The sequence below is a fragment of the Linepithema humile genome, chromosome 5 (genome assembly GCF_040581485.1).
Source record: "Linepithema humile isolate Giens D197 chromosome 5, Lhum_UNIL_v1.0, whole genome shotgun sequence".
Classification (NCBI taxonomy): domain Eukaryota; kingdom Metazoa; phylum Arthropoda; class Insecta; order Hymenoptera; family Formicidae; genus Linepithema; species Linepithema humile.
This window is the reverse complement of record NC_090132.1, coordinates 29,156,930-29,170,219: the sequence shown is the minus strand read 5'-3', so window position 1 is coordinate 29,170,219 and position 13,290 is coordinate 29,156,930. Positions and strand designations below refer to the sequence as shown.

Below are 13,290 nucleotides of genomic sequence, written 5' to 3'. Positions count from 1 at the left end.
CAAAAAGAGCAAGTACATCTATTATATACATCTTATATACATCTATTATAAGTAAAAATATTTATGTACAATATGTAAATATATATGTATAATGAAAAAAGATATATTAATATAAAAAACTAAAAAAAATTAACATAAACTATCATTATCATAAATCACGAAAGAAATATACATAATGTCGAGTTAATGAAATAACGATTCAGTATGCAAGATTCGTAAAATTCGGACGAACACGTGTTTATCCAGGACTTATACGTAATCGCTTAGCCGCTTATATAACGAATGTAGCTAAGCTCGTATATACGAATATCCAACTCTTCGTGGTTCGCGGCGTATTTCGCGGCCCACCTCGGTGAGAAATCAAGATGACACAATGTATGTACTGTTCTAGACTTTCATAAAAGATTTCACAAAGCACCGATCGTTTACGTCCCTATTTGTTGAAACTGCGTGGCAAAGTTCGCTGAGTGAAATACACAACTTGTCTGTCTATATATTACCGGCTAGACATATCCGGTTAGAGATACGTATAAATTTCACATACAAACGTTTATTGTATAAGAAATCCATTGTCAATCACTAAAACGAGATGTCGATCTAACATTGCAAATTAAGCTTCTCAATTTTTCAATCAAGTCAATAAGAAAAATGAGTCAGTGTGCGCGCATAAATACTTTAGTTACAAAACGTTCATTTTGAATATTGTTAAAAATGAATATTCTAAAGATTTGCTTACTAAAATTTATATATCAAACTTTTTAATCGTTTTTCTTTCGTAAAATATGCTTGCAAAATTTTAATAAATAGTTTACGAACATCCTGCATATCAACTTGTACTTGCACTTAATATTGAAAAATTATTTACCATTTTCATTCCAGATTAGCTACCCAGATTATATCCATACTACGATTTATGCAACTCGTTATATTTCATCGAATATACTTTGCGAAACTATTCAGGCGGGAAAGTATCGCGTTATCACGCTGTAGCAGCTTGCAATCGTGCGAGTGATCGTGCTTTTACTATAAATCAGCCGGCTGCTGCGGCAAAATGTAATAGCGGATGCTGAGGGAAAGATCGACGCGAATTGATTTTCAACATGTCCGATATCGTCGACTCGCACCACTTTACCCACGCAAAGCGCCAATGTAGATAAAACGCTCTTTGTAAATCACCAGTGTAGATCCACATACGTATCCTGACGGACATTGTGTGGAAGAAAGTGGATGTAGAGGAGAAAATTACAGTGGCTCGGGACTATAAACCTACGCCGTGAGGCGAATGCAGTATAATGATAGCACGAATGTCGTAATACGTGAAACGATGTAGAGAAGATGAAAATTTGCAATTAGAGAAATTGGTGACGATGATGAAGCGTAATTAGCTACGTATGGACAGATTGTCATTCTGCTAATAAGTCGGAATGTTTCAGCGAGGACCAATCGTAAATCATTTGAAAACTGATTTCTTCGAAAGGCATTTTTATTTTCACTGATTAACGACTGATTAATGATTCATCCTTGCATAAACATCATGAATTATCGTATGATACACGAAATCATTACAGACATATTATTACATCATTGAACGCACAGATTATGTCACACAATTAAAAATTAATTGGAAGACCATTATTAATTAGACTTGCCTTTCCATATTTTAAATGCGGAAAATCGATAATGCTGGCAAATTATTATTTTTATAGTAATTACTAAAATTCATCAATAATTTCACATATTTTTCTACTAATTGTCCAATTTTTAAACTGTAATTCTAAAAATTCTGTTCACAAATTTCGATGTATAATGCGAACGATTTCTTTAATTCTTTCTTTTTTTCTCTTTCCATTCCGCGTACTTTTATTAATAAACGTCGCGTTTTGCGTTGCCTATTCTAGTACAATTGACTCTTGAACATTCGAATAGACTGTTTATTCAAATCGTAAGATCGGCTTTTGCCCTTTTCATGACTTTTATGAACCATGATTGTGATTCTCCAAATTTTCGATTCAAACAATTTTCAAAGCACAATCGCATACATTACACTTCGTGTAAACCAATTACGATCGATAAAAAACAAAAGTAAAAAAATCATCCTACCTGATCTACGGTACCGATTGTTGTCAATGTTGAATCATCCTCTACGATTAATTAATTGTCGATCGTGCTCTCGATGAAGCCCAACAAGCATATCTGTAACAAAGTAAAATAATTATTTGCAAATTAAAATTGTTAAAAGAAATAAATACACACATAAACTCGCATAAATTCAGATCGTAGAAACCGCTATGACCCACTTAAATGTAAATGTTTTATTGATTATGTAGACACATAATCTTATTTAAATTATGTAACTCAAGACTAAAATTTCTCTAGTTTCTTAACGTCGAAGAGCAATTTTTATGCTGAAATTATCATAAAGTATATTTTGAAAGATTGATCATACATCTAATACTATAAAATTACTTGAGTACGATACAAATAAAACAGTTTAATTTCCACATCTTTGTTTTCCACATAGCTTTGATAACGTTAAAATAAGTCAGTGATATCATTTTTTGCGCATACTTTTGCGTTGATTTCCTCATTTAAAAGATTGAATAAATCTCTCTCAATAAGATAAATGCACGCTTTTGTAATAACGAGTTGTTACAGTGTCACACAAAAAAAGGCACTGTTGCTCACGAAAGAAATGTCGGCGTCATATCGTGCCGGCAAGACGCACCATTGTAAGTCACGCTCGCCTAAGGAGGCGTAATCGTGCCATTTTCGTAATTGCATTATTACGGGGATAGACATAAGAATCTAGTCGCGTTGTGCAAGCGGCTTTATTCGTTACATCGCTTCACGACGACAAGTAAATAATCGGTTATTTCGCGATACGTTTGTGCATCAAACAGGAAATTTGCAACATTTGCAATATTTTAGCAATCACGTATTATATGTCACCGTAATAATAAGCAGTGCTTCTCGAATGAAGCAAAATCTTATTATGTGTAAACAAGTTGCGTCATGCATAATTATGAAAATTAAAATCTTATAGAATAAAATTAAGACTCTATATATATAATTAGACTTTATTTAATTTTCTGATAAGATAAATACTAACATTCTTACTTACATTAATTAAAAAACGTTAGTTTGTTTAATGTTGATAAAAATAATTATTAAAATAATCAATTCTAAATTTGATTAAATTCAGATCCTAGAGTTTTAGTTTTACATACGATATTAAAGGAAAAAAGTTCCTACTTTTTGTCGCAATAAACTTTTACTGAAGCACAATCGACTTCAAATACTATTAATAAATTTGTCATTAAAAGATGGTAACATAAATATATCATATTATACGTTACGTCTTGCGAAGATAAGTAAATAATTCTCGGCTTCGTGCTTTTGCAATGAGGAAAAAAACAGAATTACTGTAAACCAATATAGGTATCAGCATGTCGCACTTATATAATCGCCGTAATCGACGGCGTGCGGACGAGACGGTTACGGCTTCGCAACATTGACGTCTATCGTTGTAAATGATCGCATTTGCAACCGGCGCGCGTCCTAGAATATCACGTTCGTTAGATAATAGGAATGTTGCGTTCGCAGTGTTTACGACGTTTTATCTATCTTAACTCAATGATGACGCAATTTGTAAAATTGATTAACATTCCTCGAATCTGCCCAAACTTATGCCTTAAGCACATTAGAATTAAATACAATATTTTGGATTTAAGAACGTGTCTTTTTCAACACAAAAAAATAACTAGTAGTATAAGTAAAAAGTAAATAAAAAGTTATATTAGCATAAATAAATTTATTATTATATGATTTCTGAGCAGTCTGATAATTATATCTAATCCGCTATACCCAAAAGAAATAATATTATTTAAATAATATTCATGAGTATTTAAACTCTAATTTTTAATAAACTTGGCAATTCAACATATACAAAAAATTTTTTGTATATTTTTTGTGTTTACTTCTTATTTTACTCTTCTAAACATAATTATATTTATTTTCATTACACGCTATATGTCTTTTATTATTTTAAGACATTACCGCAGACAAAATATTTGAATAATAAATATATTAAATTAAATTAAAACTAATTATTAACTTCTAATCTTTCTTATCAAAAGTCGAAATTACTTAAGTTATTAAATTTTGAATTGCAAAAAATGGTTGAAAAAGTTCAACAAAGCATTCATCAAGAAAGAAATGGATTAAAAAAAGTTGGAGAAGTCAAACAAATAATGCCCTTTAAGGCCCTTATACGGATATACATACGTGAACTGAAACATGAGTGCAATACATTTAGTAACTAGAAATAGATTGTAGTGCATGTTAATGCTCAGACGGAGCTACTCTTGCTTGCAAATGTAACAATGCACTCCCAGCGGCTTCGGGCGACCACACGTGGACAATATCTAGTTTATATTTAACAGTACAGACATTATTTCATTGCGTGTGTGAGACATTGTATAAAATAAATCGTATAGATTTAATTTATAGTTTATGCAACAATTTTCCCTGAATAATAGATAAGTATATCTTGATATCAGATTGTAAAAAATCAAAACATTACCAAAGAAATTTTTTTCTAGCACTTAGTTTTATAAAGCTCTGATTTAAACACACCTGATTTAACAAGAAATACTTCGATTTAAGATAAAATTTTATCAATAATCTTATATCTTACATTAATTTCGATATAAAATGCTACAATCACGCTTTATGGTATTTCTATAAAAAAAAGATTTCTAAAGCACGAAAAATTAACGAAAATTAATAGAAGTAAATAACGTGTTCTAAGATACATTTTGTATTCCAGAATTGTCAAATATTATAAAATTTAACGTAAAATAACTGCCTATCAATTTATAAATAAATAAAAATAAATATATATATTTTATGCTCACATTTAAAATAAAATGATCACAAGTGGATAAAAACATAATTAATAATATATAATGGAAAAAAAAAACATAAAAGCGCAAAAATAGAAGCATAACAGCAATTAGAAAAAGTGGAGTGATCAAATTTGAATTATATGACACACGGTCAAACAAGCTTACAGCCGGCCATATAATGACAAAGACATGAGCAACTTCCTTTGTTTAAATGATATGGCCTAAGTATAGCGTGCGAAAGCGCTAAACACTCATTATTCTCGGAACTGTGAAAAGCCGGGACGTCATCTTGGCAAGCCTCGCGCTCGAGAAGCTCGTTGTTCTCGCACGGGGCAGTGACATAACGCGGCGTCTGCACACACGCGCGCAAATCGTGTAGAGTCATGATAACTGCTCCGTAATGGATGTAGAAAAGATGTTAGCCGTAGATAGCTTGTAATGAAATGAGATATAAGTGGGCAAGAAATCTCGTTCCGTAATCAATTTCGCAGTTAATTTATAAAAATTCAAGAATGGATCAATTGTACAAGCGTTCTGTGTACACACTTCATTAAATGCTTATGAAACATCATTCTCTATTAAAGGTTATATAAATGAATATTGTATAATGTAAAGAAGCTAACATTCTTTAAAAGCTTAAAAGCGTGTGTGCTATAAATTAAAAACGGATTAATAAATTACAAAACAATAATAAAGCTAATAATCAAAGACAGATATTAATGTCAATATTGATAATATGAATAATTCAAAAGTATGCCAATATCCAAAAATTGTTATCAGAAGTGTAATCTATATTTATTAGATAGCTGACGAAGACACAATGGGATAGTTGGCGAAGAAAGAGACAAAGAGAGAACCAGATAAAAGAAGGAATGCAGATGGGATTCACTTAGCATAAGTTCCAATTACATCAACCGTGTTCTGATTTGATCGTGAGTTGAGAAACGAGCAACGGCTTTTACACTGTGTATCGCGTCCCTATTCTCCTGCTTTCACGTGCAAGCGTATGTAAATGCATGTGGCGCACGCCTGCGCACGGAGCAACGTTATATAAAACCCCTGTCTCGAACGTGCGAGAGCACGTGGTCAATCGCGAAACACACGTGTTTAACCCGTTATCAAGGACGTAAGTGGCACAAATCATGTTTTACAATACTCCTTAATTTAATTTCTACTTTAATTTGTTTATACCATGTAATATAATTATATAATAAATATCCTTGCTTTCAATTATGTAAAATATAATTTTCTTCTTTGCATTTTATCGCAAAAATTTAGATGAGCCTAATATCTTTGAACTTTGAAAGAAATATATAACAAAATAACATAATTGATTACTTTCACAAAAAATAAAAAAATAATTTTTTCTGATAATTTCTTCTACTTTTGTTAACGAAATTACAACGCAATGCAAGAAGCTTCGTATTTTATCAGAGATAAATTTACATTCAACTATTTCTTTTTACGAAAATGCAGATATCGCTTTATTCATAACAAAGTTACTTCTCTTATCGAAGAAGCACGATAATGATACAAAATATCCAAAATAAAATTGTTTACGGTTAAAATATTTATCTTGCAAAAATGTAACGCTTTTGCGGATAAATTGAAAGAAATGATGTTAGCAACGAATGGTTTTTATCACAAAAACGAATAAAAACTGGCTTGAGAACAAAAAAAATAATAAAATGAGAAATTATTATTTTATAATGAAATATATACCAAAAGTTAAATATTAATATAATATTCATATTTGAAAAATGCAAAAGCATGAGAAGTTTGATCATAATTCAACGATCGTGATGCAAAGAGCTAGATGCGGATCTCGACATCGATATCGTATTAATCTACAAGCACTAAAGTATTTCACACTCGAAAAAAAAATTAAGAATCATAAAGCGAGATTTGTTTACATGAGATATGCAAACTATATACTTTTTTTATTTTATGGCATAATGTTAAATATAAATTCATTCTTTTTCAAATAACACAAAAACATATTACGCATCTTTGACTTTAAATAATGTTGAAGAATTTTATTTAAAATTTCTATTTTTTCTTAATTCTTGCATATATTTTGTAACATGTTAAAATCAAAGATGTTAGAAATGCTAACTGCGATCAAAACAATGTTGAAAAGAATGTAATATTTTTTGTAAAACAGTATAATGGTCTTAATGCAATTTGATTAATATAGAGATTTATGTTGGTAAAATTATGCTTGGCAAACATTATTGCTAATCGATTCCATTCAATTGTGTAGTATTAATTTATAAGAACAAAACAAGTAATGGAATCACAATATTCATTAAATAAAAATAATTTCAAAAAGAGATTTTATAAAATTTGCAATGGAGTCGTTAGAGAACTGGTAAATGATTGATCATTTACATTTATGTATTGAATCGAAAAAGAAACTAATTTAAGTCAAAAAGGAATTGATTGATTCGACACTTGCGGACATTTACAAATAGTTACAGTGAGAACCACTGTACTGAGTAATCGTTGACGTTAACATCTTTTGCTAACATCGTACACGCGTAAGTCAACGTTTCTATTCATATGATTGTAATGCATTTACAATGCGATGAAAGATTTGTTGAATCTTTGACAAACAGTTAAAGTTGGACGAGTTGGTCGGTTAAGAGTGTCAAAAGAACATTAACGTGTCAGCAAATGACTTAATTCTTAAGTCTTGAGTGACTCAATTCTTTATTGCTACACACGCGCAAAATATAGCAGCACCTGGCTCTTAATTTCGATAACCTATAACTAATGCTGTTTGACAGTGACTTATGATTACAACTTATAGCAATAGATTTGTCGCTTCGTAAACAGGTTTATATCACTGATAATTAACTACATTGCAAAATCGACATCTTGCATTTAATTTTATGCGTCGTTTCGACCTAATATAGATTTAAAATCACAAAAAGCCTATATTTTAGTTGCACATATGAATATTTCTTGAAGTTATAAAAATATAAAGATTTGACATATTATATATGATACTTCTCGATAATTTTAAATAGTAAAAGAAGTCAGTTTAAATAAAACAGTTCAATAAAACTGATTGTGATTATTACACACGCATCCATCAACTCTGAGAAATCACGCTGGAGAAGCTATTAATAGTTGCGTAATTACTGCCTCTGTTGCATGTGATTGTTAATATGATCAATACATCAATATTCATAATGCGATATACATGGTGTCCCAGACCTACCGTAATAACATTTTAGTTATAATTAATATTAAACCGTTAATAACATTTTAATCACTATTTGATCAATTTGGGAACGATTTCTTTTTCATGCAAATTAGCCTATAATCAACATAAATTATACTTTTATAGAGAGTATCCGAGCATAAATCTTCCAGTTTACAACAATGTCAAAAACATATCTAGTTGAATGCATATCTTATCATGCTCTCCATATATTGCTAATAAAATTAGCATAACGCGTGAAAAGAATTGGAATTTTACAAGCAAATATTTTCTACAATTATGCGTAAAAGGAAAATCCATTCATGCTTAAACGCGGCACTCGCGCGGTACTCAAGATTCACGTGCATTGCGTCGCTGCAGTAGATACAGACGCTCGTAAGACGACGTATCGCCGACGCATCGCCGACAATCGCCGACGCATCGCCGGCGTTATAGCATCGCGTCGCGTCGCGTCGCGTCGCGTCGCGTCGCGTCGCGTTGCGCCGTGTTGCGCCGTGTTGCGCCGTTCCTTACCGTATCGCACGACGGATGCGATTCATTCATTACATAAAGCAGCTCACTGTTTACCAAGAGTCTGCTTTATTTTTAGTCATGTCGCGTTGTTTTATGCGACGCCTGTCGATTCGCGAGACCGCGCCGTCGTCGCTCAGCCTCGCGCGCAGTTTTCGCGCGATTAAGTTGCGTTTTACGCAACCGCAATTTCGCAGCCGTCCTCATCACCGAACCGCGCCGAGCCGCGCCGCACGCGTGCAAGTCGCGCGTGCGTTCCGATGCATCATGATCACACCCCACTCGAGCGGCTCGTTCTTCTGATAACGAGAACCGGGAAATCATCGTTTAGCATAAAGCGTTTATGTAACAATAATGTTACGCAACGTGTAACTTTAGATAGATCAATAAAGATTTTTCTTGTTAAAAACAAACTGTAATAATCACGAATGTTGCCGATTTAGCGAAAAAAAAGTTAAAATACTAAACATCGATTTTGCTGTCGCTTTTCAGACAGATTTTGCGTTGCATTAAGTGCAGAAAGAAAATGTAATTAGCAAAGTATGTCATATTGACCTATATTAGATATCATCGATTGCACATCGCGCGCTATTAATCACAAGTATGACACCGATATATTTTCCTGCTATCGTTGCGTATAGCATTTCCTTTTTCGACAGTATCATGGATGGCGATCGATCTCCTTTTTGTAAATTAATTGACGGAGGAAGCCTTACATAACGCCACTAAAACCGCAGTCTCTCCCGAAGCAGTTCTAACCGCATTTTTGCGAAATGGCGCAACCTCTCCAATAAGCCTCGCGTATCCGAGACTTTTCGGTCGTATGTATCCGGTCGATCAAGGAATCCAAGCAAATATCCATGTTTTTGTCGATCGTGTGTATCGAACTCATTGAGCGTTGCTCAACGCTCTAGTAAACGCGCGGCTACGTAAGGCGCCTAATTGCGAAACACGGTGTTCAATACTGAACGTGTGGTAAGCCGGCTAAGTTATGTCAGAACACGATGAGCTTTACGAGACAATCGTCGTTGTCTTTGAAAATATATATATAAATTGAGGAACAAAAAATTGAAATGTACATAATTATTGAAGTACAAAAAAGTGCAACATTATTAATTTACCGAATTAAAAGTACAATAAAAACTTTATATCGTTTGTAATATATGAAATTCAAGAATAAATATTATAATTGATAAAAAGATGTTTCACAAATATATTATGTTTTCTACATTGTAACAGTTTAAAAAAAATTATTATTTTATTTTTTCAATCTTTAAAATACTGAGATAAATTTTACATTGATAGGTGCACAACTGATAAAAAATTAATATTCCAAAATTAAAATTCTAAATTCTACGCACCCTTTTTTTCATCTCGGCTCAACTCAATTAAATAAGTGCATAATATAATCACACGTCTGTTATTTTTACTCGTTACATTCGATTATATCACGAAATTCTATCCAAAAGTAAAATACTGACTAATCATAAACGGAAGATTATGATCTACGTTTTGATAATGATGCCGATGACGTCGGCGATGATACTATCGATAATGATGACTGATTTAAGTTGTATTTCGCATAATAAAATTCGCGGCTCGTTTCGTCCGCCGCCAAAAGGAGCAGGTACGACGATGTGCGGTCGCGGCTCGCCTCACCGACCGTGTGTAAACCATTTACGTAACGGTGAGAGATACGCCGTATTTCGATGATTAACAATTTGTTTTGCGATCGGCAAAGGTGACTCTTTGTACGGCACAAATACCTTACGTAAGTCGTCAGATAAACGCGCGCATATGCAGCTGGAGATTAAGCGCGCGCAGCTTTTCGGATTTCGAGACGAGATGCGATCGTTTTTCGACCGCATCCTCCGCGACGATCGTATTTATCGAAATCAAACGGAGTGCTGCAATGTCAGACGCGTATTCTTATCGTCGGTTTCTTGTTTTCACTTTATGCATATCGGTATCTACACTTCATTATCGATTATAATTTTTCTTATAATAGTCTATTTTTCTGCAAAGCGTTCGCATTCTGAACTGTTAAATAAATGCACATATGTAAGCAATTTACTGAAGTAACACTGTCACAAATAATAACAAAATGTCAGAAAATAAAATTTCAAAGTATATCAATTCTTTTGCATAAATATTTCAATTTGCATATAATTAGTACTCTATTCTGCTGTTTTAATACTATATTTTCCTAAGCCCTAAAATTTTAACGGGTCATAGCAAAATAAAAGAATACCGAAATATCTGTGTTTAAAAAAAATTGTGTTACTAAACAAGTTAGATAACCTTGTATTATTATTTTCTTATACTCTTTTTTTTTTAAATAAATGTAAATTTCTGTGATTAATGATTCGCTTGCCGTACATGTAAAACCTTCATTTTCATACTAGAATTGAAACCGTTCGCTAAATGCAATTTTATAATTTTGTTTATTATATAAACAACTTCGTAAAACCATTATCGTATCGTAACAGCTAAGATTTCTCATCGTATATATAACGATAAATTGAGAAATCGTATAATACATCTTTCCCATGTATCATCAATGATCGCTACTATAATATTTGCATCTCGTATGATGAGAGCAAATTTGTTCGTAGAACTCGACGCATTGCGGGAAATAAGTAGCAAGAATATATTACTTTAGGTTTAAAGAAACGATACCAGAAACCTAGATTTATTAAAATAGAAATAAATATTAATAATAAATTAAAAAATAAGAATAACTGGAATAAACATTTAATGTTCATTAATTCTTAACAAGATATGTAAAATCGTTCAACAAAATCTTGTAAAGATTTTCATGACTTTGTCTTCTAGCTCTTGCTTGTACAAAACAAATTAAGAATATTATTGATTTTAATGTGGAATATTTTTGTCGTTTCTTTTTCATATAATAAATGTAATTAATATTGTATCTAAAATGGATAAAATCTACTAAGAAATACGTGACTTGACCTTATTAATTCATTATCCACATTAATATTAATTAATTATGAAGTTTTAAAGATTAAGAATTAAAATCAATCTGTAATATAAATTCTATTTATTTGCTAAATATTTGTTCGTACCTTTCGTTGTTGGATAACAAAGTGCGTCATCACATTTGTTATGTTCTACCTGTACACTGCAGTACAAATACGTAATCTAAATATCACGAGTAATCACGTAAGAATATGCGACATCAATATACATGTTTGTCGTTCCAGCCTATTGACAATCATTTACTTCTACCTATGATGTGATTTAATGTATAATTTCAAACGCGATTGAATTGCTTTGGGTAAATAACAAATTTACGTATAATTATCGGTATATCTGTAAAATATTGTACAAACTAGAGCAGATCTTAAGAAGCTCTCAATCGCTCTCTAAGCAACGTCATATTCAAATATTCATAATATATTCGTAATAACTGCTCTGTTAATTGAATTATATTAATTCACGCTTTTATAAAAAAAAAAAAACATCTTACATATAAAAATAATAATATTACATACAGGTGGAGATATAATCAATCACGGAAATTCACGTTTTTTTAAGAAAGATAATAAATATACAAAAAAATAATAACACAAGCTTATCTGAATTGAAATAATTTGTTTCAATGTATTTTTAGAAAAGTAAAAAAAATGTATCCAGCTAATATTTTATATATTTTTAACGTAACTTATATTTTTAATTATCTACAATGCATTATCAATCGTAAATCCTTAAATCATAAATTGCAAGTAAAATTTCTGTTCAAATAAAGTCCACTTCATTCGAAAAATCGTTCAAAAAAACAAAACTCTGATGTATTAACATTTCTAAAGGTTGTACTTCTTAGCCATTTATTTTTAATGTTTAATATATCCGTAAGATAATATTCAAAAATTTTACTCGGGAAATATCGATTTCAAATCCGTTGAGCAATTCGTAATTATACTTTAATATAATAAAAACCACCTCGAGGATAGGTAGAAAATACAAGGGGTTAATCACCCCGTGAGCCCCGCCATATATTGATTTCCCATTCTTCGCCACCCTTTCCCTTGCCGCTTTCAGGACACGCAGTTCAGTCCTCTCTCGTCATTTCAAAGGGCGCCCCTGTGGCGTCTGCGTATTCCCTGCACGCACACGCGTATATTTGCACGCATCGGCAAGTGGAATACCTCGAATAACTGCTCATGCTCAGTGAAAATCTTAGACCTAATATTTGCCAGTAAACAGCCATTCATTCGATTAAAATCTCTTCATCTCATTTGCTCCGCATTCTGCGCAATCACGTTCCTGCTCTTCGAGAAACGCGATCGTACAATTTGTGCACACCCGACGTTCCGGCAACGCCGGGGAACATCCATTCCCGTGGAAGTATCCGGTCGATCGAGCCAAGGTTACAACAACAAGTGTCCGGGAAGATGTATCTAATGAAGTTCACTATGCTAGATTCAATGGTGATGAAAGTTGCTCAAAATTGAATATAATAAATGACAATAGCAAATGTGAAGAGTGCTTACATATGAAGAGTGCAAATGAGAAGTTGAAGTGATCTGTTACGTTGTTGAGCTAATCGATAATAGAACTGTTAATTAACGCCATTGAATTCTAAGATGATATATCGATATCGGCAACGTATCGACTTATATA

The 13,290-nt window shown here is 32.2% G+C and overlaps 1 long non-coding RNA gene across 1 annotated transcript in view; it reads right to left on the bottom strand.

Moving 5' to 3' along the window:
* LOC137000152 (uncharacterized) overlaps positions 1–13,290 on the bottom strand; it is a 41,105-nt gene that overhangs the window by 23,523 nt on the left and 4,292 nt on the right. Inside the window, exon 2 of the long non-coding RNA XR_010890483.1 lies at positions 2,101–2,193. This is a non-coding gene — a long non-coding RNA (uncharacterized lncRNA). The remainder of the gene's footprint in view (positions 1–2,100; positions 2,194–13,290) is intronic.